This window comes from Cervus elaphus, chromosome 3, assembly GCF_910594005.1.
Source record: "Cervus elaphus chromosome 3, mCerEla1.1, whole genome shotgun sequence".
NCBI classification, from domain to species: Eukaryota; Metazoa; Chordata; class Mammalia; order Artiodactyla; family Cervidae; genus Cervus; species Cervus elaphus.
This window is the reverse complement of record NC_057817.1, coordinates 10,849,365-10,874,440: the sequence shown is the minus strand read 5'-3', so window position 1 is coordinate 10,874,440 and position 25,076 is coordinate 10,849,365.

Below are 25,076 nucleotides of genomic sequence, written 5' to 3'. Positions count from 1 at the left end.
TCCCCGACCAAAGACTGAACCCAAGCCCCCTGCAGTGGAAGCATAATCTCTTAATTGCTGGAGCGCCAGGGAAGTCCCCAAATTAATTTTTTAGGGAAGGGATCAGTTGTGAACCGTCAACAGTCAACATTCCCAGCCCTAGAGGGAATGAAGGTCTTGGTGATGAAGGCAGGATCTGGAGACTGCACCACAGTATGCACTACAGGGGGCTTCCCAGGTGATGCTTGTGGTAAAGAATCTGCCTTCTGATGCAGGTGACGAAAGAGACATAGGTTTGATCCCTGGGCTGGGAAGATTATCTGAAGGAGGGCATGGCAACCCAATCCAGTATTCATGCCTAGAGAACCCATAGACAGAGCAGCCTAGAGGACTACAGTCCATAGCATTGCAAAGAATCAGACACAACTGAAGCAACCTAGCATGCATGCATTCATACACTACAGGGGTAAATAACAAAGATTTGAAGAATTTAAAGGCCATCCCCTTTCCTTAGCCTCATATAATCCTTTGTTCCACCACTGCTTAAGGACCCCAGAGTTCAAGAACAAATTTTTGAATTTGTTACTTTGAAAAATGCATTCATCCACTAATTTTAAAAATGTTTTTATTTATCTGTTACTGCCAGATACTGTCTTGGAAAGCAAAAACAGACAATTTCTGTCATTTCAGTTATAACACTAGCAGCAAGCTGTAGGTGAACTGAAGCTTGGGCAATCTGCTAGCGATGGGACCAGCTAAGAAACTGTTGCATGTATCCTGTGGAGAAACGATGAAGGAGAGAGAACAAATTAAAGAGATAGTTGGGAGAGAGCCCTGCATTCTTCACAGAACTTAGAATCATATTTCATTTGCCTTAGGAAGATTTACCCCTGATGCACTGCAAGCCTAATTCTAAAATCTTGGATTCTTTGGCTGTCAGCTAGGTCAAAAGGTCAGTCCCCTGATGCTCTTTCCTCTCTTCTTCCCACTGTCTTTTCTGGAGTATAAACAATCATGCTCCTCACATTCCCATCAAATAGGAAATTGTGATTCCAGGGAAATGGGCCAAAATTAGCCAGCTTCCTCCTTATAACCAGGCCTCTTCTCAATAAATAAAAGCCTATTTACTTTGAAACCAGAAACCTTGTTTAATATCCAATATCAATATCAAGAGGCAATCTTGTTCCTTTCCTTAAAATGATTGAAAACATATCTAAGATTAAAAATTTCTTAAGACAAGCATTTTAGGATCTCTCTCAGTCAGAATCTGCCTGATAAAATGACTTTTCCAGGTTACTATTTTTAGCCATAATCTTTTTCCTACCAAAATATATTCTCACTAGTACAAAATGTTAGCTCATATGCAATAAGTCATTTCTCCCCAATTTTGTTATTAGTAAAAATAACTCCATCCAAATAAAGCAAATGATATCTGAGTGTTTGAAACTGTCAAATAATATTTTACATTACTCTAAAGGGCTCTGGTAGAGATTTATTGGTTGAACTATTGTTTACTAAAATTTTTTAATGTAATTGACTTTAGTTGTTTGTAATTAAACATTTTTGGTACATGAGATTCAATGTCCCCTTCACCTTCCTAAGCTTTCAGGAAAAAGAAGACATATCTTCTGACCCTTTCCCAATCCTGCCAGATTATCCAAAACAGCAGATACATACATAGTCTTTGCAAAATTGATTAGCATCAATCTGTCTCAATCATGCTTCATAGCCTGGTGGCAGCTGAGAAAGATCTTTCTATAGGCTTGTATGATCAAGGAGCTCTATCTAGGAAATACAGAACATGGTTATCTTGTTCTGGAAACTGGAGCATAATCACCTCCAATTTCCCTTATCTGAGCCCTCCAAGTTCACCTCTTCCCTCCCTTGGACTAAATTCTTAAACAGGACAGCAACTCAGGATGTGGCACTGATAATACAATAGCCACATGTACATGTACATATACACGTGTGCACGCACACACACACACACACACATTCCCCCACCACATATACACTTTTCTTTAAAAGAAGGTAAAAAACAGCCCAAATAACAAGTGAAGAACACAGAATACCCAGCAAGAGACTGGCTACTGGTGATGATTAAAACAGCAGGCCTGATGACACAGCCCAGTCTTCCTGAAGGAGATAATTTTAAAGATATGTTTTGAAGGAAGGTGAATATTTTCAAGAAACAGCAGTAATAAAAACGGGCATTTAAGGGCATTTAAGATCGAGGGAAATATTTTCCAGAGAAGACATACATATGGCCAACAGGCACATTAAAAGATGCTCAGAATTGCTCATTATTAGAGAAATGCAAATCAAAACTACAAAAAGATATCACCTCATACCAGTCAGAATGGCCATAATCAAAAAGTCTACAAATAAAAAATGCTGGAGAGGGTGTGGAGAAAAGGGAACTCTCTTGCACTGCTGGTGTGTGTGTGAGTTGCTCAGTCGTGTCTGACTCTTTGCAACCCCATGGACTGTAGCCCACCAGGCTCCCCTGTCCATGGGATTCTCCACTCAAGAATACTGGAGTGGGTTGCCATTTCCTTCTCCAGGGGATCTTTCTGATTCGGAGATGAAATCTGGATATCTCACATTGCAGGCAGATTCTTTACCATCTGAGCCATCACAGAAGCCTGCAGGGTTGGTGGGAATGTAAATTGGTGCAGCCACTATGGAGAACAGTATGGGGGTTCCTTTAAAAATTAAAAATAGTGTTGCCATATGATCCAGAAATTCCACTCCTGGGCATATATTTGGAAAAAAAATAAAAATGCTAATTTGAAAATTCATATGCACCCCAATGTTCATAGCAGGTTCATGTCTATTCACAGTAGACAAGATACAGAACAACTTAACCATTCATTGACAGATGAAAGGATAAAGAAGATGTGGTATGTATCCTACGGAAGCAACTTAGCACTCACAAACATACAATAGAATGTTGTAGTTGTTGTTGTTGTTCACGCTCCCAGTCATGTCTGACTCCTTGTGACTCCATGGACTGCAGCACACCAGGCCTCCCTCTCCCAGAGTTTGCCCAGGTTCATGTTCATTGCAGCGGTGATGCCGTCCAGCCATCTTTTCCTCTGACGCCCTCTTCTCCTTCTGCTGTCGATCTTTCCCAGCATCAGGGACTTTTTCAATGAGTCATCTGTTCGCATCAGATGATCAAAATACTGGAGCTTCAGCATCAGTCCTTCCAGTAAATATTCAGGGTTGATTTCCCTTAAGATTGACTGGTTTGATCTTCTTGCAGTCCAAGGGACTTTCAGGAGTCTTCTCCAGCACCACAGTTGAAAGGCATCAATTCTTCAGCGTTCTGCCTTGTTTATAGCCCAGCTCTCACAACCCTATGTGGCCACTGGAAAGACCATAGCCTCAACTATATGGACCTTTGTTGGCAGACTAATGTATCTGCTTTTCAACACACTGTCTAGCTTTGTCATCACTTTCCTGCCAAGAAGCAACTGTCTTCTGATTTCATGGATGCAGTCGTCATCCACAGTGATTTTGGAGCCCAGGAAGAGGAAATCTGTCACTACTTCCACCTTTCCCCTTTCTATTTGCCATGAAGTAATGGGGCCAGATACCATTATCTTAGTTTTTTTTTTAATATTTGGTCTTAAGCCGGCTCCTCACTCTCCTGCTTCACAGATCACAGTCATGGCAAAGGGGCTTGCATAACTAAGTGACGCTATGAGTCATGTCATGCAGAGCCACCCAAGACAGATGGGTCATAGCTGAGAGTTCTGACAAAATGTGATCCACTGGAGAAGGGAATGGCACCACCCCAGTATCCTTGCCATGAGAACCTCATGAACTGTATAAAAGGCCTAATGGAATATTACTCAGCCATGAACAGAATGACATAGCACCATCTGCAACAGCATGAATGAACCTAGAGATTATTATACTAAATGAAGTAAGTCAGACAAAGACGAATATTATAAGATATTACTTATAATGGAATATAAAAAAGATGATGCAGATGAGTTTACTTACAAAACTGATTCACAAACACAGAGAAAAACTTACGGTTTCCAAAGGGGAAAAACTGAAGGAGTATAAATTAAGGAGTTGGGGATTAACAGATACACACTACTGTATCTAAAATAGACACACAACAAGGACTTACTGTATAGCATAGGTAACTATATTCAGTATCTTGCAATAACCTGTAATGGAAAAGAATCTGAAAAAAAATTGAATCACTTTGCTTATACATGAAACTAACACAATATGGTAAATCAACTATGCTTCAATTTTTTTTAAAAAGATTTAAGAAAATATGAGCAAGGAATAACATCAAGAAAGCCCAGTATGTCCAAGAAAACCTGTGAAATCTAATTTTGTTACAATCGGACACATGGATATTAGCAAAACAGAACCAGGTAGATAAGGCAGGTTTAATTAATTTGTGGATTGTTCTATACCCTACAGAAAGAAGGTTAAATTTAATTTGGTAGAATTTTGGAAGTAGTTGACATTATGAAGAAAAACATTATCAAATGCTTTAGGAAGATTATTGTGGACTGTTTTCAGAGCGAGCAAGAGAAAGAAGAGGTGGGAAGTACAGAAAACATCGGGTGGCTATTTCAGGCAAAATGTGCTCAGCCTGAATTAAAGTGATGGTGTTGGGAATTACATAACAGATTCGAGAACCACTGTGGAGTTAGGTTCTACATGACCAGGCTTTTAACTGTCATTGCACAGTAAAATGCTGCAGGAGTCACAGATAGCTCCAACATCTTAAATCTAAATAAGAACAATGCAAATGTCATTAATGAACAAATTAGAGTCAGAAAAATGACTTATCTTATAGAAGACATGATGAGTTTTATTACATATGCAACATGGCTTCCCTGTTGGCATAAATATATGCTACCCATAGATAATTATTATTGCCTCTATTTTATAGATATAATTAAGATGATAACTAAGATTCAGAGATAAAAGTGATTATGTCAGATATTTCTTATGCTTCACCACATATAGTCTTAGCCCCATGTGTCTTTGGGGTCCTTGTCCAACTAGTCCACCCAAACCTTCATTTTGACAATCAATTCTATAGGGATTCCAATAGTTTTACGCAGCAGCATCAGACCATTCATGTCAATGAATATATCTGTCATCTCCTAACCCAGGGCTTTCCTATTGCCACTGAGGTATAAAGACATTGGCTCGCTTGCCCAAACCACACACATGCAAACCCAAAGTGCAGAGCAGCTAGCACTTTATGAAGTAATCCTTTGAGCAATGGAAGATGAGAACTGAGGGATAATTTCTTCTTTCTAACATGGACTGGCCAGGGATGTAATTTAACAGGCTCTATTTGGCAACCCACTCCAGTACTCATGCCTGGAAAATCCCATGGACAGAGGAGCCTGGTAGGCTGCAGTCCATGGGGTCGCTAAGAGTTGGACACAACTGAGCAACTTCACGTTCACTTTCACTTTCATGCATTGGAGAAGGAAATGGCAACCCACTCCAGTGTTCTTGCCTGAAGAATCCCAGGGACCGGGAAGCCTGGTGGGCTGCCGTCTATGGGGTCGCACAGAGTCGGACACGACTGAAGCGACTTAGCAGCATTGTAAGGAGGCCTTTCAAGAGTGATAAATCATTTGCATTTGATATCAGCTGATATTATGATCAGCTCAGAACATACCCTCATCTAGCTGTCACTCCTTCTCTGCCTCATTCTCCTTCTAACTCACACCAGCTTCCCGGTATTCCCTGATTAAAAGTGCCATATACACTTTTGCCTCAGGCTTTGTTTTCTGGACAACCTAGTCTAAGAGAATAGCTAAAGCCTTAACAAAGATTTCTTGGTTGTATATTTTATAAGCAACAATATTTTATAAGTGATTTTTTGTCACTGAGATTGATGTTTTGTCATTGGCGGTATTCCAGTTATCCTTCTAGGCCTGTAATAGATTTCCACTTCTCTCATCCCTTAAAACTGGGTGTGACAAATCAAGTGTTTTTGTGGTAATAATGAAATGAAGATTGATAGAATGTGGGTCAACTCAAGGCTTTAAAAGCTTGAAAACACAGTTAATAGTTTTCTGTGTCCCCACAGAATAATGAAGTCGTAATCCAAATTTGTCTAAACATTCTTTTAAAAATCATATGGATCAATAAGGAGAGCAAATAAAATGTCTCACAATGAATGTTTACAGCATAACTGAGAGACAAAAAAAAGTACTATGAACTTAAAATTGCATGATAAAGCAAATGAATAAATACATTAATGTTTGGGGAAACAGTTTTCACTGAGGGAGAAAGAAACTGCAAATATGGAATGGAAGAAGGAAAAACCCTTGGTATCAACATGAACTCATTTTTTAATTTTAATTTATTTCCAGTTCTGACCTCTGCAAGGGCCTAGAAACAACAGCCTAGTAGCAGTGAACACATTTAGTGTTAGATTTTTGCTTCTAAATACCTTTCTGTCCAGTCTTCTCAAAGAAATTCACGGTTCCAGATGTGGGGCAGAGAAAGTACAAGATGAGCCTGAGGTATTTTGTCATGTTATACAGCAAAGAAAGGCTCAAAACCTGATAGAAACAAGTCAGAGGACACAAGCGCTATCCTAAAGCTAAACCTGTGATGATTTCAACTCAGAAAGAATAACAATGATAGTGAGTTATTTTTTTAAATCCAATTATCCAAAGCGATACTAAGGAAAGAGGAGTGGGAGAGAACTTCTTTATAGAAAAATGCCAGCTAATAAATGTAGAATTAATACTAGAATTAGAAAAACACCATGGTGGTCCTGTGACTAGGACTCTGCACTCCCATTGCCAGGAGCCTGGGTTTGATCCCTTGTCGGGGAACTAAGATCTCACAAAGACTTGTGGCATGCCAAAGAAGAAAAGGAAAGAAAAGCCTTTGTGAAACCAATAAGGTAATAACTAATTTAAGCAAAAGTCATCAATGGATGTTAAAACCACTGGTTGACAGTTTGTTGAACAGGATATTTACATATTCTCATAGCATTTCTCACATAGATTGCTATTGTTTGCAACAAGGAAAAAAAAATGTAACACAACAATGGCAAAAGCTAGCAAATGCCACTTTTTAGCCAAGAGATCAACTCTCATATCACCAATTAGGAGACAAATTGGCAAAGTGTGTGCATTTTGCCATGATTCACAATGCTTAGAATAATTTGTCTTAAGAAAACTGGATATGACTTCACCTACTCGCCATTACAAAATGAAAAATTATTAAGAATTATTGCAGAATAATCATCAGAATTACTGTAAAGTTCAAATGATGTAAGGTATCTGAAAGGAAAGCACATCAATATGCCAAAAATAAAATTTTCTAAAGTCAGTTCACTGAAAGCCAATCGGCCAAATGACTGAGTTGTAAAAGTCCATTTTCAAAGTTCCCAATATTAGCAACTTACAAAGTGTATGCTTCTTTTAACTATTTTAATAACATTTCACTAAATTTGTGTTCCCATGTATATATGATTTTAATCATTACAGAAGGGAATATAATAGTGGACATTAAACTCATTTGTAGTTTCTGTCATTCTACATAGTGAAAAATAATGTTTTGGAAGCAGTTCATTTTATTTCAGTGAAATTGCTAAAAAATGTAAATCCATGGCTGATTCATGTCATTGTATGGCAAAAATCACTACAATATTGTAAAGTAATTAGCCTCCAACTAATAAAAATAAATGAAAAATTTTTTAAAAATAAAATAACATCATATATAGCCAAAGAAGTTATAAAATAAGGAATGACTCAATCCTAATCATCATACTAATAAGGACTTACTAGTGAGGCATGGAGTACAGAACTATGTGTTCAGGGGGAGGGACACAGTACATGTGAATATGCATGTGTATATGTGTCTTTCACAAGATGGTTGCAAAAATCTGCATGCCCTATAGAATATGTGCCAGTTGCTTGAAGACCTAAAAGTGTGCATCAGCTGAAGAAATATATAAAGAAGAGAGAAGGAATTAATAAAAACAGATGGAGAAAAGCAGAGGGAAGATAAAGGAAAGGGAAAGAAGATGGACACTCAATTTCTGGAGAGAGAAAACAGACACAAACGCGGCCACTACTCCATTGAGAAATAAACCTAAACCAGATGAACAAAGCAGTGGGACCCTGGACATAGGCTGTGAAGACCTTGAAGATACAATGGCGTCCACAAGAGGAGGTTCCTGGTACTGTAAAGGCCATTCTGTTCCAAAAACAAAGGAAGAAGTGATAATGTCATAAGGAGATGAAACTTTTAAGAGCTAAAGAGCCTTCCTTCACTGGTCACTGGCTCATGTGTAAACTTTGCACACACAGACAGTGACTGATGACATCTGAATATAACAACTGACAAGACACCATGGCCTTGAAAGCAGCAAATATTTTCATCAATCACCCCAGTAGTTACAGTTTGCATCCCTCCATCCTTGTGGGTCTTGGAATTATTCTCTTTTATTTTTAATGATATATTTGGTCTTATGACTAACTCTGAACACATCCAAAAAAAGTCTGCTCATATTTTGATGGAAATGTTTTTATCTGCAAATGGTTAATGTTATTTTTCCCAGTACTGTTTGGAACCAAGCCAGTCATGATTTCCATTGTGAAAACCCTCTTGTATTCACAGTAAAGCTCCAGTGCTTTGGAAACTTGTCCATAAACCATCTTCAGAAATAGTTATTTAAATGCAGTCATGCCAGGGATATCAATGTATCACTTCTTATCCAAGATCATAAAGTCTGGGTTAAAAAAAAGCAGGTGTAATAAGCAAAGACAAGATTTGGGGAATAGGACAGAAAATGTTATTAGCAATTTTCACTTTTTATATTAAAATAAAGGTTCACAATACTTGCAATTCCTAATATATATTCAAACATTTATATAGGTTGGGCTAAAAACGTTAATACTTTCACTAGTTTTACTTGTCCAGATGGAAAAAATCTTAAGTAGAAAAATCTGAATAGTTTCTAAAAACAATAAAAATATACAGTGCAAAGATAAAATTTGTGGGATATCTTGAAATAACATCTTCTGAATTGATATCACTATTTCCATTTCCTTCAGAAATTTAGCTGGTATATGAGAACTCTTCCCACCTAGCTGTGTGACCTTAGACAAGTACCCTAACTTCTTTTTAAAATGAAGGATGGGGCTTCCTGGGTAAACAATTCACCTGCCAATGCAGGAGACACGGATTCGATCCTTAGTCCAGGAAGATGTTACATGCTGTGGAGCAACCAGGCTAGTGTGCCCAAACTATTAAGCCCGTGGTCCAGAGTACAAAAGCCACAGCTACTGAGCCCATGTGCCACAAACACTGAAGCTTGCACACCCTGGAGCCTGTGCTCTGCAACGAGATGCCGCCATAATGAGAAGCTTGCACACCGCAGCTAGACAGTAGCACCCGCTCGCTGAAACTAGAGAAGAGCCCAACCATCAAGGAAGACCTAGCATAGCCCAAAATAAATAAATAACTGTTTTAAAAAATGAAGGATGAACCCCAGGATGTCTTTTACCTCTTGCATTTTATAACTGAGTGAAAATCAAATTTACTTTGATTTTTTTCCTCCACAGATGTTTTAAGCCCACAGTTACCTCTATTGCATATATTCTTAAAATAGTTCTAAATACATTTTACCCAGAGATAGGAAATTTCTGCTTCAGTCACAGATTTTTTTTCTCAGCATGTTTTATTAATTTTAGTTTTATTTTCTAACATTTTTGGTTCATAATTTTATATTCTATGAATTCACCAGATTTCTTAAAAGATTGATGATATACAATTAGTACTAAAGCTTTTGTGTGACATATGTATGCTGCTGAGTCACTTCAGTCGTGTCCGACTCTGCGCGACCCCATAGACGGCAGCCCACCAGGCTCCCCCGTCCCTGGGATTCTCCAAGCAAGAACACTAGAGTGGGTTGCCATTTCCTTCTCCAGTGCATGAAAGTGAAAAGTGAAAGTGAAGTTGCTCAGTCAAGTCCGACTCAGCAACCCCATGGACTGCAGCCTACCAGGCTCCTCCATCCATGGGATTTTCCAGGCAAGAGCACTGGAGTGGGGTGCCATTGCCTTCTCTGGTGACATTATGTATAGACACCTGAAATAACACCTCACCCTTACGATGTACTTAATCAGGCAGCTCCCCTCAACCTAACCCACACCCCTGCTCTCACCTCCCTGATCCAAGATATGCCTTTTTAGAAGAATGAGGAAGGCAATGAAGAATTAAGATACCGTGGCCATTTTATTATTAAACATATACTTGATTCCAACTAGCCAACAAAGTTAGGTCTTTCCCCAAGTTAGGTTAAGTGCTTGATGCCACAATTAGCACAGAATATGCCTCTCTTGCATCTTCCCACATGGCTCTGGTGGTAAAGAACCTGCCAGGCAATGCACGAGTTGAAAGAGGCTCAGGTTCAATCCCTGGATCTGGAAGATCCCCTGGAGTAGGAAATGGCAGCCCACTCCAGTGTTCTTGCCTGGAAAATCCCATGGACAGAGGAGCCCAGTAGGCTACAGTCCATAGGACTGCAAAGAGTCTGACACAACTGAGGCCACTTAGCACACATGCATGCCTGTCTTGGCATCTTTGATTTAACTGGTCTTGACTGGGGCCAATGTATCAATTTGTTGGAACCCCCAGGTGATGATGACAAACAGCAAATTTTGAATCACTACATGCTCCTGGCTTTTCTGAGCACCCCTTTCCAGAGTCTGTGAGAGCTGTGAAGCTGTGACAGCTGTTGGTTTGCAGTGGTTGGCCTTGAGTTTTCACATGGTACATCTATCTTGTGTCCCATTTAAAGGAGGCTGGTTACCATAATATCAAAACGATGGCATTATACATATATTCAACAAGTATTTTCTGCATGCACACAATGTAGAAACTGTTTCACTTATAAAATAACCCTGTCTTCTGGTGCCTTCCTGCCAGGACATGACGTTGCATGTAGGATATAGAATGTTATTCATGTCAACCACAAAACACTGATCCCCAAGACATTGGGTAACTATGCAAGTCACATGGGAAGCTTTTTAAAAAGTCAGAACCATGGCCCCACCACAAATTTACAGAATCTGGACATGCAAGTGTTCAGATGGTCTGAACAGAAACTTTCTCAAGGTTGCATCCTTGAAATTTCGCCCACAGCTCTGGCTATGGGAATAGTGAGTGGAAGGTACATTCCAAGGACAGGGTTGGGTATAAGGAGCCTCCAACTGTCCTGGTCCAGTTCACAGGTCAACAGCCTCTTGATGACCTCCTCCAGAACCACAGGTGTTGCAACCATCTGGAATGAATATGTGCCAAACCCAGTTAAGACCTTTATATAAACTTTTAAGATTCTGGTAGAGAGATGCAGAGGCTTACCTGGTAGCTAAGCTGGTAAAGAATCCGCCTGCAATGCAGGAGATCCTGGTTTGATTCCTGGAAGATCCCCTGGAGGAAGGCATGGCAACCCACTCCAGTGTTCTTGCCTGGAGAACCCCACGGACAGAGGAGCCTGGTGAGCTACAGTCCACGGGGTCGCAAAGAGCTGGACACACAGAGCAACCAAGCACAGCACAGGGAGAGCAGAGATACACTGACCTTGCAGCCCCCAAGACAAGCCTCGTGTGTAAGTTCTCCTGTGTATCAAAACTGCCATCTAGCAATCTGGAGCTGCCTGTCTCTTTCTTTGGTCTCTCTTTGCCCACCATGTTTGTGGGTCACATCCTGAACTGACAAATAGATTTACAGGTCTGGAATTAATGGAGGCCTGGTTTTAATACATTGTTACATCAAAGAACAAAAGATTGTGTTGCAGAGTTAAGAATACTACAGATGACCCTTGAACAACACGATTTGAACTTCAGCAGTTCAGTTCAGTCCTCAGTCATGTTCGACTCTGCGACCCCATGAACTGCAGCACACCAGGCCTCCCTGTCCATCACCAACTCCCGGAGTCCACCCAAACCCATGTCCATTGAGTCGGTGATGCCATCCAACCATCTCGTCCTCTGTCATCCCCTTCTCCTCCTGCCCTCAATCTTTTCCAGCATCAGGGTCTTTTCCAATGAGTCAGCTCTTCACATTAGGTGGCCAAAGTATTGGAGTTTCAGCTTCAGCATCAGTCCTTCCAATGAACACCCAGGACTGATCTCCTTTAGGATGGACTGGTTGGATCTCCTTGCAGTCCAAGGGACTCTCAAGAGTCTTCTCCAATATCACAGTTCAAAAACATCAATTCTTCGGTGCTCAGCTTTATTCACAGTCCAACTCTCACATCCATACATGACCACTGGAAAAACCATAGCCTTGACTAAACAGACCTTTGTTGGCAAAGTAATGTCTCTGCTTTTTAATATGCTGTCTAGGCTGGTCATAACTTTCCTTCCAGGGAATAAGCGTCTTTTAATTTCATGGCTGCAGTCACCATCTGCAGTGATTTTGGAGCCCAGAAAAATAAAGTCAACTTCATGGGTCCACTTATTTGCAGATTCTTTTCAATAAATATATTGGAAATTTGGGGGGAAGATTTGCAACAATTTGAAAAAACTCATACTAATAAAAATAAATGAAAAAAAACTCATACACCAATCACACAGCATAGAATACCAAAAAAAAAAGCAACAGATGTGTCATGAATACATAAAATATATGCATATATTATTTTATCATTTACTACCATAAAATATGGCCTTCCCCAGTAGCTCAGCAGTAAAGAATCTGCTTGTAATGCAGGAGACACAGAGGTGCAGGTTTGATCCCTGGCTTGGGAAAATCCCCTGGAGGAAAAAACGGCAAACCACTACAGTAATATTGCCCAGAAAATCACATAGATTGAGGAGCCTGGCGGGCAACAGTCCATGGGGTTGCAGAAGAGTAAGACATGACAGACTAAACCACAATATCACCATAAGATATATAAAGATCTATAAAAAATAGTTAAAATTTACCAAAACTTGTCCAAACAAACACAAACTGTACATGCGCCATCAATTACACTAGGCTATCAATCATCTCACATTACCTTTTCATTTTTGAGGTCTAGTGTTATTAATATGTATTTTGTAATGTATAAAATATACATTGTAATATATAAATTTGTAATATATAAGATAATATTGATGTAGGTACTGACAGACTATTTCTCTTGTAAACAGACAATGTAAACTTATGCTATCAATAAACAGTATAGAGTACTTTAAATGCATTTTCTCTTCTTTATGATTTTCTTACCAACATTTTCTCTAGCTTATGTTATTGTAAGAAAAACAGTATATAATAAATAATATATAAAATATGTATTAATTGACAGTTTATATTATTGGTAAGGCTTCCAGTCAATAGTAGGCTCTTAGTTAAGTTTTGGATGAGCCAAAAATTAAACAGGGTTTTTCAACTGCATGGGGAGTTGGTGACCCTAACCCCCATTCTGTTCAAACATCAACTGTACTTGATTTCAGTTGGTCCTTGGAGATCAAATACTCTTTCTCCAGAATAAAAAAAAATTGAAAGGGAGCAGATTAATTTTAGAGTTCTTCACAAATGACTTTCTGTTAAAATGCACTGAAGGTATCAATACCACATCATTTTATCTGTAACAATTTCCTCTTTACATGTAAATCATGGGACTCAGATAAACATGTACTCCAACCTCAAGTGTCCCTTGTAACTAGCTCTGTTCCTTGGAAATCTGCTTTACCAGTGTTAGTCTCAGTTTTTTCATCTATTAGATGTCCATTTTTTTTAAACTTCTTTCACAATTACAATGATTAGATTTTAATCACAATTACAATGACTAACAAATATACAGGATCAGGCACTATTTTTTAAAACCATCTCTTCTAACATTCTCTCCACACGGCCTCCTGATGAATACGTCACAGCAAGACTATAAATAGTTATTTTTCTTACTTTATATAAACTGAATTATAATGCATTGTAAGAAAGCACAGACTGTAAACGAGGGGTGAAAACAGTCTCCATTCAGCCTTGTGGTTTTGGACAGCATACAAGAAAGAGCCTTAACATCAGAAAGGAGGATACTGTTGGGAAGGGGTGATGAGAAGGAAGAAGTTCTAGAATGAGGATGTATGTGATTACCTTGATTCTTACACTAAAATATTCAAAGTACTTAGAACTCTCTGTGTTAAGAATATGCATTCCACCCACTCAGCACCACAAAAAGAACTTAGAGGCATTCGGCCTGTTCTGGCTTGTACTACACCATTCTGTTTGAACTCTTGTGGAAACATCAACCTTTCACGTAGGAGGAGCAAGAAGGATTTGTTAAAATGAGAAAGCAAGAGATTCTGCAGGAACATCTTAAGTGCTTTTAAAGAAAATATTTGAATCACAGCAAAAGACACTTTTTTTTTAATTGGGGCTTTCCATTTTGCCATTCATTGCATGCTTATCCATAAGGATGCAGGAATTATAAAATTTTCTTCACGCTCCTGTTTAATGCTTTATCAGTGCCAGCTCTGAACCTAGTGCTATAGGAATATATGCCTACATAAAGAAAATGGAATAATTACTGAATGTCAAGAAGCTTCTGAGCCAGAGAGAGGAGTTAAGAAAAAGTTGCCTTGGTAACTGAAAAGAATTTTTTTAGTGTACTATTATTTTCTCCACTTGAAATGGGAAACAGCCACAGATGGAAAAAGTGAAAGTAGAGGAACTGGAAAAACAAAAGTAGGGAAGGATTTATTCATCTTAGCACAATGACTACAGTCAGATTGAATCATTCTTCCTTTGCATAAACATTCTAGAGTTGTAAGAATGGCTCAGCAACACCAGTTTGAAGGAAAAAGGAAAAAAGATTAACTTCTTTAAAATAACGAACGTGTTACGAGTTTTCCATAATCCTCAAATTCAGGTTAATACAGTGAATTCAGTCAGGCACTTTCTAGTAGTTTGAAAAACCATGTGTTTTCTACAATGTTGAAATCAACTGTAGGAATCTATACAGGATTTCACTACTAATTTTCATACAAACAACATTTTTAAATTAACAATAGTACTATCAACAGGGTAGCTGAAAGTCCCGAGCTCTTGGACAGACTTTGAGAGTGTCAACCTGTCAAGGGATCACTATTTTCCAGACTCAGGAAGCAGGTAAATTTAGCCCAGGAAAAAAAGGAAACTGGCAGGAGACAGGTGTAATTGACTCCCTGAGAACTGACTTTTGATTAATGAATTATTCCCATTCATGGAGAAGCAGCAGCAACAATGGCCACAGAGCAGGGGTCCATAAGTAGACCTGTCAGAATTGCCAGTTTCCTTCCTGGAAGATGACTGGAACCAAACCACTGATATTCCCAACTGAGTGAGCCTCCAGAGGTTCTTAGATCTATCAAAGGCCAAATCATCCTACAGAGGGAAAAATAAACATCATTCTTAAAGTATGATTTTAATAATAATTTTATTTTACCTTGTTGTAGGAAATATTGCAAATGTTTCATAAATCTCCCATTTCGAGTAAAGCATTTTGAGTAGAAGAGCCAACTACCATAACTACTTTGAGGTTTGTTCTCTTATAACCACATCAGCCTCCGTCTCCTCGAGTCCTATCAGGAAGGTACCAGCTGTGTCTTTATCAACCTTGTGTAGCTCGCTTAGTCTCTCAAGTCGTGCCCGACTCTGCGACCCCATGGACTGTAGCCCGCCAGGCTCCTCTGTCTATGGAGATTCTCCAGGCAAGAATACTGGAGTGGGTTGCCATGCCCTCCTCCAGGGGATCTTCCTAACCCAGGGATCGAACCCAAGTCTCCCACATTGCAGGTGGATTCTTTACTGTCTGAGCCACCAGGGAAGCCTGGCTTTATCCCTTAAGGGTTATATTTCTACAGCTCCTTTAATCTGAAGGTCTGAGAGCTCTACAAGAAAAATATCCTTAGACAATTTCTACAGAAAAGGAAAAGAACAGTGGCAAATCACTTAATATATCAAACAGAGGGTATAAATCACTCAGTACCTCATCCCCTTTTTGCTGATGTAAAGTCCATTTCCATGGAAACAGGGATTAGAAATAGCAACCTATGAGAAACATTGGGTTTATTGGAGCACATGGAAGTTTTAGTTTGGTTTTCAGCCAAATCTTGGAAAAGCAAATCCTTGACTAATACCTACATGCTATTTTCATCACTTTGAGAAGCAATGTTTGAATTACGGATTAAGGGGAAATCATTTTTTTTCCCACTTAAAGACAATCAAAAATAACATAAACTAATTTGGGTATTGGGAAGCATTATAAGATTTGAAAGGCTCTCCTTGATCATCCTCCCCACAATTTTCTCTCCCCTCTGTCTAATGTAGACATATGACAACAAAATAATAACAATAATCTGTCTGGATTTGCAGATTTAGTTGCAGGTTGGACCCAGGGTTTTTAATTGATATCTATCCCCAAGTATGAAATCTCCAGCCTATTTTGATTCATGGACAAAAAAAAGGTTAGTTATAGAGAGATATCTAACAATACTTTATAAATCAGATGCCACCGTGTGTTTGATTATTAAACTGCTTCTTTAAGAAACAGAAAAAACTGCTTCTGTACAATACAAAATTGAATTGTAAGATTCAGCCTGGGAGACAGCATGATATCCTAGAGTAAGCAAATAATCTGTGGTCAGGAAGAAAAGAGGGTGGGGAGGGAGGTGGGAGGGGGCGATTGGGATGGGGAACACATGTAAATCCATGGCTGATTCATGTCAATGTATGGCAAAAACCACTACAATATTGTAAAATAATTAGCCTCCAACTAATATATATATATATAAATATATAAAACAAAATTAAAAAAAAAAAAAAGAGGGTGACTGGAGCTAGACTCCATAAAGGCTGGCATCTCTCCCTCCCCTATCTCTCCCATCTTTATTTGCTTATCTTACAAGGGCTTCCTCAAAACTCCCTTTTCTATGAAGTCAGTCCTCCAGATTCACAATACACATTATTCACAGATTCTGGCATTTGCAATTTCACCTACAGCACTAACTGAAATTTATTTGTAACCCTGAAATCAATACTTATGGCACTTTCAGTCATTTATGACATATACAGGGCAGCATGTTTCTAGCTGTATTCAAACAAAACAACACTCCACATGTAGTTTCAGTTGCTCTATCGTAAATGTGTCCCTTTTGTTGTTGTTCAGTCACTAAGTATCATCTGACTCTGTGACCTTAAGGATGCACACCAGGCTTCCCTGCCCTTCACTGTCTTCCAGAGTTTGCTCGAACTCATGTCCATTGAGTCAGTGATGCCATCCAACCACCTCATCTTCTGTCACCCTCTTCTCCTCCTGCCCTCAATCTTTCCCATCAGGGACTTTTCCAGTGAGTCGGCTCTTCACATCAGGTGTCCAAAGAACTGGAGCTTCAACTTCAGCATCAATGCTTCCAATGAATATTCAGGACTGATTTCCTTTAGGATGGACTGGTTGGATCTCCTTGCACTCCAAGGGACTCTAAAGAGTCTTCTCCAACACCACAATCTGAAAGCATCAATTCCTTGGTGCTCAGCCTTCTTTATGGTCCAACTTTGACATTTGCACATAATTACTGGAAAAAACAAAGCTTTGACTATACGGATCTTTGCCAGCAAAATGATGTCTCTGCTTTTTGACATGCTGTCTAGGTTTGTCATAGCTTTTCTTCCAAGGAGCAAGCATCTTTTAATTTCGTGGCTACAGTCACTGTCTGCAGTGATTCTGGAGCCCAACAATATAAAATCTGCCACTATTTCCATTTTTTTCCCCATCTACTTGCCATGAAGTGATGAGACCAGATGCATGATCTTAGTTTTCTGAATGTTGAGTTTTAAGCCAGCTTTTTCACTCTCTTCTTTCACCCTCATCAAAAGACTCTTTAGTTCCTCTGCACGTTCTGCCATTAGAAGGGTATCATCTGCATATCTGAAGTAATCGATGTTTCTCCCAGTAATCTTGGTTCCAGCTTGTGATTCATCCAGCCCAGCATTTCTCATGATGTACTCTGCATATGAGTTAAATAAGCAAGGGGACAATATACAGCCTTGACATACTCCTTTCCCAATTTTGTCCCTTTTGTCTTCTACTTAATACCATGCTTTTGTCTTTTCATGGTTTTTGTTGACATTTTGCCATTTAAAATGACACCCAAGCACATACTGAAAAGCTGTCTAGTATTCCTAAGCATAAGAAAGCTGTGATTTCTTACAGAGAGAATATGTGTTAAATTATCTTACCTCAGACACAGTTATATTGACATTGGCTGTGAGGTCAATGTTCATGAATCAACAATATATATTAAATGAGGTGGACACTGAGCTCCACATAATTAACAGAAGCTGATAACTGATGGAAATTTGTGAGCTACAGGACACCAGAAAAGGAAACAGCTTGTTAAAACCCCTTTACTTGTAAATTGCCTTCACTGATGAAGCTCACTTTTTTCCCCCCTTTTCTTTCAATTTTCCCTCTCTTTAACTGTACACTTTGACAGCTTCAGGAAGCCCAGTTGTTTTACAGGAACTTGGAGTCAGCCCTGCCGAGTGCAAATGGTCTGGAGCTGGTTGGGACCACAGCCTCTCAAACTGGGCCTACAAGGGTGTCCAATGACTAGCTTTTTGACATCAGTAGGCCAGAAATTCCATTCTTCAATTGTGCTATGTGCCTCTGATTTAAAATATACAGAAACGTAATTCAGTTGTGCTTGTGCAAAGCATTGATTACCTCATTCTTTTACTACCTCCAATCACCTTTCCCCATGCCTAGGACCACCCCACTTTCCTACTCCCTCACCTTTAGGGAGGTGGATCTGAGACTTGTTGGGCAAATGAGCCTGGTTCAATAACAAGGTATCTTTATTTTGTTCTATGCTATTTTATCTTATATTTTTTACTTTATATCATATATGAATTTTTTAACAGATTACATAATACTGTCTGCAGTGGAATTGAGATCTGTTTGTTAGACCTCAGTGAGAATGTTTCATTTAGATGTTCTTAAATTGATTTTTTTATTGAGCTTACATTGGTTTACAACGTCATATAAAGTTCATGTGTATAACATTATAGTTCTACTTCTATATATACTACCACATGCTCACCACCAAAAATTTAGTTTCTGTCCAAAAATTACACAGTTGCTCTCACTTACCCATTTCACCCTTTACCCTCTGTACCTACTGCCACTCCTTACCTGCTGTAGCCACTACTTTGTTCTCTACATATCTGCATGCTTATTTTTGTTTAGTTCAGTTTGTTCATTTATTTTTGTTTGTTTTTCACATTCTATATGTGAGTGAAATCATATGGTTTACCTTTCTCTGACGTATTTCACTTAGCTTAATACCCTCAATACCCTCAAGACCCATCCATATTGTTACAAATGGTAAGATTTCATCTTTTTTTATGACTGAGTAGTACTTCCATTATATATATATATTATATATTTATATTTTTATAAATATATTTTTATATATTTATATTTATATAATTTTATATATATATATATATATATCTCTCACATCTTTATCCATTCATCCCTTGATGGTCACTTAGGTTATTTCCATATCTTGACTATTGTAAATAACGCTGTGATGAACACTGGGGTGAATATATCTTTTCAAATCAGTGTTTTTGCTTCTTTGGATAAAATACCCAGAAAGTGGGACAGCTGGATCATATGGTAGAGTTCTGTGCTCAATTTTTTGAGAGTCTCCATACTGTTTTCCTAGTAATCCCCTTATTATACAAAACCTTAGACTCTAATTGCTGGTATTATATTGGTTAGCTCTTTGTACTTTCTGATAAATAATAACCTAACAGTGTCAGCTCTCAGTGACTGAGCTCCCACTCTGTGACAGACAAGAGCTTTACAAACATTATCCCATTTGTGGGTGATTCATATCCCATATCCCAGATCCCCTAGAGAAGGAAATGGCAACCCACTCCAGTATTCTTGCCTGGAGAATGCCACTAACAGAGGAGCCTGGCAGGCTACAGTAGATGGGGTCACAAAAAGTCGAACACAACTGAGCTACTATCACTCACTCATATATCCCAAATTAGGCAGCAAGTTGCTTTTAGTTAGGGACCTCATCATTATTTACTGTACAGTATTGTCTAGCACAGAGAAAGGCTCATAAAATGTGCTAAAAAATTGTGGTCTTGCTGTCTTCGTTCTGTCACACATTTCCTATTTCATCCAAGTAAATTTTCAATTAAGGCTAACGATTAAATCATAATAATCATGTTTCTCATCCTTATCACATAGTGAGTACTAATGGTTTTTCAAACACTGTGTTTAGTAATATATATGCACAATCTCATTTTTCATTAAAACCACCCTATAGGAAAATAGATAAGAAAAAGTTTAAGTGGCTTTCCAAGTCATAGCTCCTTAGAGATGAGGTTGGATTCTAATGCAGAGGTTCTCATCCATTTCAAGTATTTTCCTTTTTAAAATAAAAACCTTCTTAAAGTCCCAGGAGAAGGTCAGATATAATAATAAAGAAACCTTAAGTGCTCATTCTGAGCGAAGTGCTGTCTAAGCAACTTGCATAGATAACTCATTTAAGGCTCACAGTAATCTTATGAAATCAGTGATATCTTTCTTTTATAGACACTGGGCCTTAAAGAAATGAAGTAACTTGCCCAGTGTTTAAGTAGCAGAAATTATTCCTGTCCAAGTAGAAAAAGAGAGCACTATTCAAAAAACCAGGAGCAAGAGCCCAGTGAGGTAGCACGCTGGAATTTTAAAACCTAATTTTGGAATTAAGACAGCTGAGTTTTAATCCAAAACATAGTTCTGGCTGGCTTTATGACTTTGTCTTAATTACATAATTGACCTGATCTTCTTTTTTTTTTAATGTCTGAAAAATAGAGTTATTATAAAGATTATTAGGCTAATGCTTCTACAGTCCTAGGACATAGCAGGCGCTCTAAGCAGATAGTCGTGTTTACTGACAGGGGCTGTGTGCCTGTCATTGCCTTGGTTCTGAACACTTCCAACATGAACCAGAAGGAGGTCTCCCTTCACGCGCATCTGCACCCACATCCTTTCAGTGGGCTTGCAGCACTGTTGGGCAGCGGGATGTCCACGGGTGATTCACGCTTCAGGAAAGCTGCACTCTATTCCCTGGTCCTCACCAGCCATGGGAACTCCTTCTCTACCTTATCCTTCTAACTCCACTCCCTTTGCACCTTCCTCTCTCCAATTGTGTCTCCATGCTTCTGGTCCCTTCCCCCACCTCATGTCTAATTTTTGAAGGTGAAAATATGGTTCTATAGGCAAGTGGCAAAATCTTCGGCCTCACACTTAGGCTAAAGCTTCTCTGAGTGTTTGTTTCTAAACTGGGGTACTCTCAAGTATCTGTAAGTGAGTAAAGAAGGGCCCAAATTTATAGGAAATGAAGAGATATATCCCTTCCACACTTATGTGTGGAAGGATGAGATGGCTGGGGATCACCAACTCGATGGACATGAGTTTGTTTGAGTTAACTTCGGGAGTTGGTGATGGACAGGGAAGCCTGGCATGCTGCAGTCCATGAGATTGTGAAGAGTTGGACATGACTGAGTGACTGAACTGAACTGAACTGACACTTATGTGTGTGTTTATGTGTTATACATTATATACTATATATTTTTGCATATACTGTTGTTTTGTCACTAAGTCATAAAGTCGCAAAGTCCGACTCTTTGCAACCTCATGGACTGCAGCACAGCAGGCTCCTATGTCCTCCACTATCTTCCAGAGTTGGCTCAGATTCATGTCCATTGAGTCTGTGATACTATCTAACCATCTCATCTGCTGCTGCTGCTTCTCCTTTGCCCTTCAGTCTTTCCCAGCATTTTCCAGTGAGTCTGCTCTTCACATCAGGTAGTCAATGCATTGGAGCTTCAGCTTCAGTACCAATCCTTTCAATGAATATTCAGGATTGATTTCCTTTAGGACTGACTGGTTTGATCTCCTTGCACTCCAAGGGACTCTCAAGAGTCTTCTCCAGCATTACAATTTGAAAGAATCAGTTCTCCGGTGCTCAGTCTTCTTTATGGTCCAATTCACATCCATGCATGACTACTGGAACAACCATAGCTTTGACTATACAGTTTCCCTTGTGGCTCAGCTGGTAAAGAATTCACCTGCAAAGAGGGAGACCTGGGTTCTATCCCTGGGTTGGAAAGATCCCCTGGAGAAGGGAAAGGCTACCCGCTCCAGTATTCTGGCCTGGAGCATTCCATGGACTGCACAGTCCATGGGATCACAAAGAGTTGGACATGACTGAGCGACTTTCACTAACTATACAGACCTTTGTAGGCAAAATGATGTCTCTGCTTTTTAGTATGCTGTCTAGGTTTATCATAGCTTTCCTTCCATATACTTATGAGTATATATTTATTATGCTTATATTCTACATTTATTCATTCATTCATTCAATCACATACTCTCTGAGAGACTGCTATGTGCTGGCCATAATTTCAGATGCTGGGATACATCTTCCACTTTCAAGGAGCTTACAGTCTAATGGGAAGAACAAATAGTTATCAAGGGAAAAACTGTATATCTATTTCTTTGTTTGTTGTCTCTTCCCATAAGAATAAATAACATATAGATAATATATAGTTTGTTTTTATAGAAAGAGAATATGATGGTGTGTTAACCATCTCCCCCACAGGAAAAAATAACAAGCACCTTCCATTATATTTGACCTTTCCTGTGTGCTCCCTCTAACAGTGCTCACAGAACCCAGAGAAGTCAGACAGGAATTAGACTGCCTTCTTACTGGTAGGAGGTTCAGATGTAATTATTTGTCCTTTACTTTGGAGGGGATGCCCCAGTATGACCCTGACCACTAGGCCTTTAACAATTTTAGTGATGTGGGAGCCCTCTGAATCTCTTTACCCTTCACCCTCTGGAATGCATGAGTCTTACTAAGGCCTCCAGTCCGCTTATCACTTTTGGCTCATCTGGTCTTATGAGTTTGCTCATCTAACTGAACTAGCTTGATGTTATCAATGTGCAGGACCATGCAGATACTTGGCAGAATTTCCAGATAATCCAGTTCCCCTTGGACATAAAAGAGAGAGGGCGAGAAAGTTAACATAGGCCTAGGAAAAGACCATAAATCTATACTATTGTATAAGAACAGAGTTTACGTTTATAAACAGAAAAAATATATATAACACTTTTAATGTAACAGTCATGTCTTAGCCTCCTTTCTATTCCATCACCTTCAAAAGTTAACACATAGGCTTAAAAAAAGAACTCTAAGTAAGAACATACAGTGTTTAAATTTTTTTTGTATTATTTCATTTGTTTAAAAATACATATTCTCCAGCAAAGAATGGACATGATATCCTACTTGTTTATTTCTATCCCCAAATGCTATCAGACAATTCAAAATTACTTTGTTGATATATTATATTCAGTGCTTCCAATGCCATCTTATTTAATTGTTTTGTTGATCTTGAGAATTCTTTGTTAGACTTTTTGAAATACACACATTCCAGATTTGCTTTTGGCTTCCAACATTACAGCGCTTCTGGTTAATGTTTAAAAAATGTAAAATTTTAACAAAATGTTAGAATAGATTTATTTTTTAAATAATTGATTTAATTCTCTGTGTAAGTTTGACTTGTCAAGTTTATTTGGTAGTTCTCCTTTATTAAGAGTTAGTATTCCCTGCTAGATTTCTAATTTAAAAATATATAAAAATATATGCAACAAGCAACAAAGGTTTAATGTGTAGCACAGGGAACTATATTCAGTGTCTTGCAATAACCAATAATGGAGAATAATTTCAAAAATAACGTGTATATGTATAACTGAATCATACACACACAAAAATTCTACTTTTTGAAATTTAGTAATGTTTATCTTTTAGCCAGTTTTCTAAATGTCCTATGGACATCTAATAACAGCATATGAGATACAAAATTGTAAATACATTTATGTAGTATATGATTAATATAAATTAATTAAATATAAATCTATTATATTTAAATTATTAATGACATAGTTCAAGATGCTCCTATTCTTATTTTTTCGGCTCTTGATGAAATAGTCTCAGAGAAACCTTAATATGTCTCACTATGATTATATATTTTTTCTTTTCCCTTATATTTCTTCTGATTTTTCCTTTATGTCTTTTTTTCTTTGGTGTTAAGGTGCCTAATGGTTTATGATGTCTATCTTCTTTGTAAATTGTACCTTTTATCATTAAAAATATTCCATCTTTGAAAAAAAGTTGAAATATAATTGCTTTGGGAAAAAAAAAGAGTATTCTCAATGACTGTAAATGTAGTAAGTAAGAAGAATGAATACCATTTTATGTACTTCACTGGCAAGGATGTTTTCTGCACATCAATCTGAGAAATACATACAGAGGCCTTATTTAAGCTATTAAGCAAGTTAAAAATGCAAATTGAAAAGGGGCTCATTAAGAAAAAATTTTGCTTGTCTACATTGGTCCAACCAGTGAACTATTTTAGAAAGCTTCTCAGTCTAGAGTCACAAGGACAGGTTCACACTGCCTGGACTGAAACTCCAACTCAGTCATTCACTGACCATGTGACCTCAGGCAAACTACTCTACTTCTTTATCTGCAAAATGGGGATAATAATAGTATATAATCACAGGGTTATTGTGCAGATTAAATGAGAAAATACAATGACTTTAGCATGGTGCCTATCATTTGATAAAAAATCAATAAATGTTGGCTGCTGCTAGTTAGTACTGCTGCCTGTCAATAACGATACTGAAATTGCTGCTGCTTTCTGTTGTTTGTTGATTTTTTTTAATGCATCTTAGGAACATTTCTCTTGGTAATGTCAATCTAGCAATAAAATTAAAATATCAATTAAAAGTAAGTTTTCTGACCCAATTCTTATTTTTAACTTTTCCCATTTAGAAAATAAAGTCTACAGTGATCTAACAGAAAATCAAGATTATAACATCTTACTCAGTGTTTCAGAGGGCGTACTAAGGATTCACTTTACTTAGTATATTTGAGTTTATTATTGGTTTCCTTTTTAAACTATCATAATATTACATCAATGCGTTTATATCATTTAGAAAATCATATTAGCTGTAATCTGTCGCTAAGCTA